At 45.0% G+C, this 5,992-nt stretch overlaps 1 pseudogene; it reads left to right on the forward strand.

Moving 5' to 3' along the window:
* Nucleotides 1–444: 444 nt before the first annotated feature.
* LOC126177780 (5S ribosomal RNA) lies at nt 445–562 on the forward strand (annotated as a pseudogene).
* The last annotated feature ends 5,430 nt before the right edge of the window (nt 563–5,992 follow it).

Below are 5,992 nucleotides of genomic sequence, written 5' to 3' on the forward strand. Positions count from 1 at the left end.
GTATAAAAATATATTTTATCCAAGTTTTTTCTACTTTTATTGTAATGTTGCAGTCAGATTAATATGCTTTGTAGACAAATTATCTCTCACAATGGTTTGGATATCTTCATACAGTTTTGTTATGTATTACATTTTGTTTCATATTATGTAATTAAATGAGACAAATGTGCTGTTTCTCTATGTGACGCAACTGTATCTGGAGATACGAGGTTTACCTGAAACCAGTTCATCCTAGCTTTGGTACTGCTTTTATTAGGTCACAAAGGCGCGTAGATTTTGCTTCAGTCCTTTTAGATATGTTTGCTTTGTCTGATGTTTCCCCAGAGTTCCAAACGGACCACTGCGCTCTTTCAACGTGTTGACTAATAGGCCTACGTAGGAGCACCCAGAGGAAACCGATGTTCCAGAGGATGGAGTTTTTGTTGTAGCGCATTCTGTCGCTTTTCCAACGGCCTTTCCGCAGTGGTAACACCGGTTCCCGTCAGATCACCGAAGTTAAGCGCTGTCGGGCGAGGCTAGCACTTGTACGGGTGACCATCCGGTCTGCCGAGCGCTGTTGGCAAGCGGGGCGCACGCAGCCCTTGTGAGGCAAACTGAGGAGCTACTTGATTGAGAAGTAGCTGCTCCCATCTCCTAAACTGACAGACGGCCGCGAGAGCTGTGTGCTGTGTGCCGACCACATGCCGCTGCATATCCGCATCCGGTGACGCCTGTGGGCTGAGGAATACACGGCGTCCGGTCGTTACCGTTGTGCCTTCCAAGGCCTGTTCGGACGGGAAGAGAGAGATTCTGTTGCTTTGAGCGTATAGACTAGAGCAACCATTCCGAAGCCAGTAGGCCAAGCGTCGACGATAATGTAGGTTCCTTTCGGTTATGCGACGTTTTCTTGTCAGTTGTTTTATGTGCTCATTGATTTTGAAATGGCTGATTCTAGTAAACAGTGCTCAACCGTAAAGTTTTGTTCTTCCTGGGAAAAAGTAGCATAGATACTCTTAGAATACTGAAAACGGCTTACAAGCGTGATGCAGTAGGACAGATTCAAGCTTTTGAGTAGTTATTCGGTTTCAAAAGAGGTAACATTTTAATTATCGTAATTGAGGTCATGCAGAAGCAGGCGACTATTGTTGTACTAATCAACAGTTCTGCATTCACGCTGCAAATGTTTGTTTCACGTACATCTTGAAACGCCGTATCTATGTGCAGCAATCGTTCTTGGATATCTGATGATGGATAACTCCCAAAACGCTTCACCAGAGCAATAAAGTCATTCCTTGTATGATGTTTGACTTTTACCTTTGCGACCAAGCCAGCCTGAATGCAGATCTACTGATTAATTAAATTTTATTTGAAGACAAATCACGCTCAGTTGGCCATTCCAATGAAAATGTTGAAATATTTTGCGAAATTATTCTAGAAGATCGACGGTGGACCTTTTCACAAATTGGCTAGCTGTCTGAAATGACTAGGAATTACTGTAGATATGGGCATGCAAAGTCAGACTGCTCATTTCGTGCCTCGAATGATGACTCCTGAACAAAACATTGCGTTGGAACAGGAATTTCGAAATAATATGGAATTATTTCCACTCACGGTAATACTGGCCCGGCCCTGAAACGAAGTAACAATCAAGCCAACGTAAGATCTGAAGTCCATCACGCACCAAAAATGCACATTAAGTGAAGGAAAAAGTCAAAAATCATGCTGGTTACATTTTTCGATGTAAATAGAGTCGTGTGATCATTTTTCGTACCACAAGGTCAGACAGCTAATCAGTCTTTCTACTTGGATATTTTGAAAGGATTCTGCAACCAACCAATTGCAGAAGAAGCCTGTTTTATGGCAGTTCAATAAGTAATGTTACATATTTTTTTACGAAAACAGGATGGTATTGAATTGTGGAGACCACATGTTAACTACACCTTTTACACAACGACACGAACTCACCACAATACGCTGTAGGATGGTAGGACTGGACCAAAGTAACACATCAGGCAATCACCTAACATCTTCTTTGGTACCTTTAAACAAGAGAACTAGACAAATAAAACCATCACATGTTTAAAACTACCACTATCTTCAAAATTTACCGTTCAGGTGAAAATAAATTAGTTTAATTTTAAAAACTCATAAAAACGCGGCACTTTGGCCTATTAAGCATTTACTGAAATGAGTTAAATTTTATAACTAATGTACTCTTTCATTACGACAGTGATTGTCTTTAGCAAAATAATTCAGTTAACTTCGCATATAAAATATAAATTTTCATGTGAGCAAACAAGCTCGTGAGATTCAACAACTGAGCTCAGAAACGGAGGCCCGCCCGTTCAGCTGTTTCCAATACAGGCTCGACATGAATCCCCAGACGGGAGCAGCAACGGTCACGAATAGGCACGAGAAAATCACAGAACTAGTGGGTATCTACAACAGACTGACATCTGCCTTAAATAACTAGATACACAATAACTCATTACAACACATCAGTAAAATTAATACATGAAATTAATTACAATATCGATCTACTGTCATTGAAGGAATTCTAGTACCACCATCAATACAATCCGTTTCAGGCCATCAAACACACAATAACAACTGGCCTGTTTGGCCATCATAACTCAGAGGTGTGATATAGTGATATAAATACAATAACCAGGCGGTAATTAAACAAGGACCAGCAAACTGTTTGCAATGGCGGTTAAATATTGACAGTATGGATCTACAACGGAATGACTCAGCGCTCCAGGACCTTGTAAATGTTAATGATCACACCACATACATCTGAAAACATTACGTATTAAACCAATTAAAATCAACACATCGTAGGCCAGACTCAGTAGGAGTAGCGACGCCCGCCCAAGAAAATACAGTCAACCGCACAGAACCCAGTAGTGGATTCCGACAACAATTTACCGGACAAGCAAAGCTCTTACCGTCTTGCTTGTTCGACGAAGCCAGCCGCTGCAGTTCCATATGCCAGGAGACATGAAGCAAGGGGTAAAACAACACTAACGACTTCCCAGTAACGTCTCTTTCCACGCTGGCGATATTTGCACGGCGCCGTCACCCGGATAAACAGCCCCTTCTGGACGTGCCCTGCTTGCTGGCTGACACCTGACACAGGACCTTAGCTGTCCGCCATAGTTCCCAGAACGCCGCTAGTGCTCGGCGTCCCAAATCAAAATCACTCCCCCTTCCTCAGATTTTCCTCTCGCTCCCGACCGGCCCGGTAGGTGACGACAGCGCGCGCTCTGCGCACACCGCTGGAAAGATGACCCATATCGGCGGCGGCGGGAATATCGCTGATCGATAATTCAGGATTGCCATACACCACATTACTTTGGGTACAAACCCTATTTTCAACACAACCTCCGTTCGATGCGACGGCTTTCCTCAGTTTCCGTTCTTTGACATTCGCGAACAGCGCCTAAGCGATGCTCAAAATATGAGATATGAGCTCAAAAGGCTGTGTACAACGTTCGAGACGAGAAGACGCCCAGAGAGGATCTCATAGAATTTCATTCTATTGTTCACCCTCATGGGTCCTACAACCCGGATCTCGCGCCTTCTGACTTCCATTTTTTTGGCTCAGTGAAGGACGCACTCCTTGTGGCAAATGGCTACAACCATAAAGCGATTCAAGTAGCCATGGCAAGAAAAAAAAGTAATCGAGATACGCATGAAATAGTGAAACCGCAGTCAGCAACGCGCTTTCCTCACTTCAAAAGCCCGGCTTGTGTGGCCGAGCCGTTCTAGGCGCTTCAGTCGCTACGGTCGTAGATTAGAATCCTGCCTCGGACATGGATGTGTGTGATGTCCTTAGGTTAGTTAGGTTCAAGCAGTTCTAAGTTTTAGGGGACTGATGACCACAGATATTAAGTCCCATAGTGCTCAGAGGCATTTGAGCCATTTTGAACCTTACTTCAAAAGAATATCACTGACAGAGTTGGCAAAGTCCTTCGCCGAGTAGGTGTAAAGCCTGTCTGCGGCACCAGCCGCAAGATCCAGGATGCGCTAGGCTCCACGAAATACAAGACATAATGCAGGTGTTCAGAAAGTGGAACGTCAGTATGGAGAAGAATATGAGTACCAGAAGACCGGAAGGTGGATAACAACAAGCATACGAGAAGACGAGCGATACAGGACTACAGCAGCAGAGCAAGTCTGTAGTGGCCGATCACCGAAAAGACTGCGGCAAGGAAATCAAGTGACGTAATCCCCATAGTCCCTGAAGGTCTACATCACACTCCGCTAGCCACCTAATTGAGTGTGGCGGAGGGTACTTTCGGTATCACTATCTGATCCCTCCAGCCCTGTTCCACAGCTGTCTTTGACGAAACGCAAGATAATAGAAGCCAACAACATGAATAGAGAGTAGGGAGACAGGCTTGCCTCATCCCGGCTGCCAGTCCTCAAGAGTCCAACAGGCCGCACCAGTGACACGTGACGCGACCGTACTGGCGAGTGACTGCCACCGCGCGGCCTGTTTCCAGCAGGGGGAAAACAGGAGCCACACCTCATTCGCCGATGAACACCTGTCATTAGAAAGTGTGCAAGAGGCAGCAGACAACAGCAGATCCCCACTCCGTTCACCGTAGCAACCTATTACAACAATGTTCCCGCACCTTCGGCCTTAAATGGCCAATTGCAACCACGACCTTCCAAAATTACGACGTAACGTCAAATCCGTAAGCGGCAAGGACAAAATTCAGAGTGACTCAAAAGAACGCGAAAATTTCGAATGTAGATTAACAGATGAGCAGAGTTACTTAACACATGTTTATTTATGTCAAGGCAAAGATTACCCCATTATTGTACGTATTGTATTATTTCTTGAATATCACATCCGATATATGAGCTCCTCCTCGACGCACACAGTCCTGCAGCCTAATAGCAAGTTTATGCATGGCTAGACCTAACATTTCGTTAGGAATTACGTAGATTTTCTCTCGTATTATTGCTTTAAGTTCTTCGATGGTAGCAGGCCGAGTACGGTAAACCACTCTCTTGAAGTGGCCCCACAAGGAAAAAAAAACACACGCTGTCAGGTCAGGCGATTTTGACTGCCTCGTGATGTCACCGTACCTTGAAATGACATGATTACCAAACAATCGTGGCACGTCTCACACCGATATCCGTGACGTATGTGCAGTTGCTCCGTCATATTCAAACCAACTGTTGGCAGGAAAATCGGGCTGCTCCTGCACAAGTAAAACTTTTATCATGGCAACATGCCAAATAGACGTTGCAGTGGTTGCACACCCATCTTCATCTTCAAAAAGTAGGGGCCTAAAACCCCACTTAATGACAATGTGCACCATACAGTAACCTTGCTCCTGGGCAGTGGACGCTGGTGCAACTGACGCAAAAATTGCAGAGATGAACAGCGAAAATTCTGACTGCTGACAAAGCCACCAAGATGGAAGTGAGCTTCGTTCGACATCCACAAGCGGTTAATGAAATTTTCATCTTCGTGCACTTTCTCTAACATGTGTTCAGCATATTGTCTATGCATTAGCTGATATTTGGGTTGAAGTTGATAAACGATCTGCAGCTTGTACAAATAGAACCATCCATCTGTAACTTTCAGTTCACTTCCAGTATTCGTTGAACAATGTGACGGTGAAACTGTAGTGACTCTGCTTGACGTCCAACGGAGCCCTGTGGGCTTCTTACGAAAGCTGTTCGCACAGCCTCGGTACTGTCTCTCGTACGAGCGGCTCGGAGTCTCCGTGCCGGTCTTTCCTTCAACACAGATCTCGTTGCTTCAAAATTGCGGACCCAGGTGTTTATTGCAGGCGCTGAGGAAATACGATCATGCTGAAACTTCCTGACAGATTAAAACTGTGTGCCGGACCGAGACTCGAATTCGGGACCTTTGCCTTCTGCGGCCAAGTGCTCTACCAACTCAGCTACGCAAGCACGACTCACGCCCCGTCCTCACAGCTTTACTTCTGCCAGTATCTCGTCTCCTACCTTCCAAATTTTGCAGAAGCTC

Source organism: Schistocerca cancellata, chromosome 3, assembly GCF_023864275.1.
Source record: "Schistocerca cancellata isolate TAMUIC-IGC-003103 chromosome 3, iqSchCanc2.1, whole genome shotgun sequence".
In the NCBI taxonomy this organism is placed as follows: Eukaryota; Metazoa; Arthropoda; class Insecta; order Orthoptera; family Acrididae; genus Schistocerca; species Schistocerca cancellata.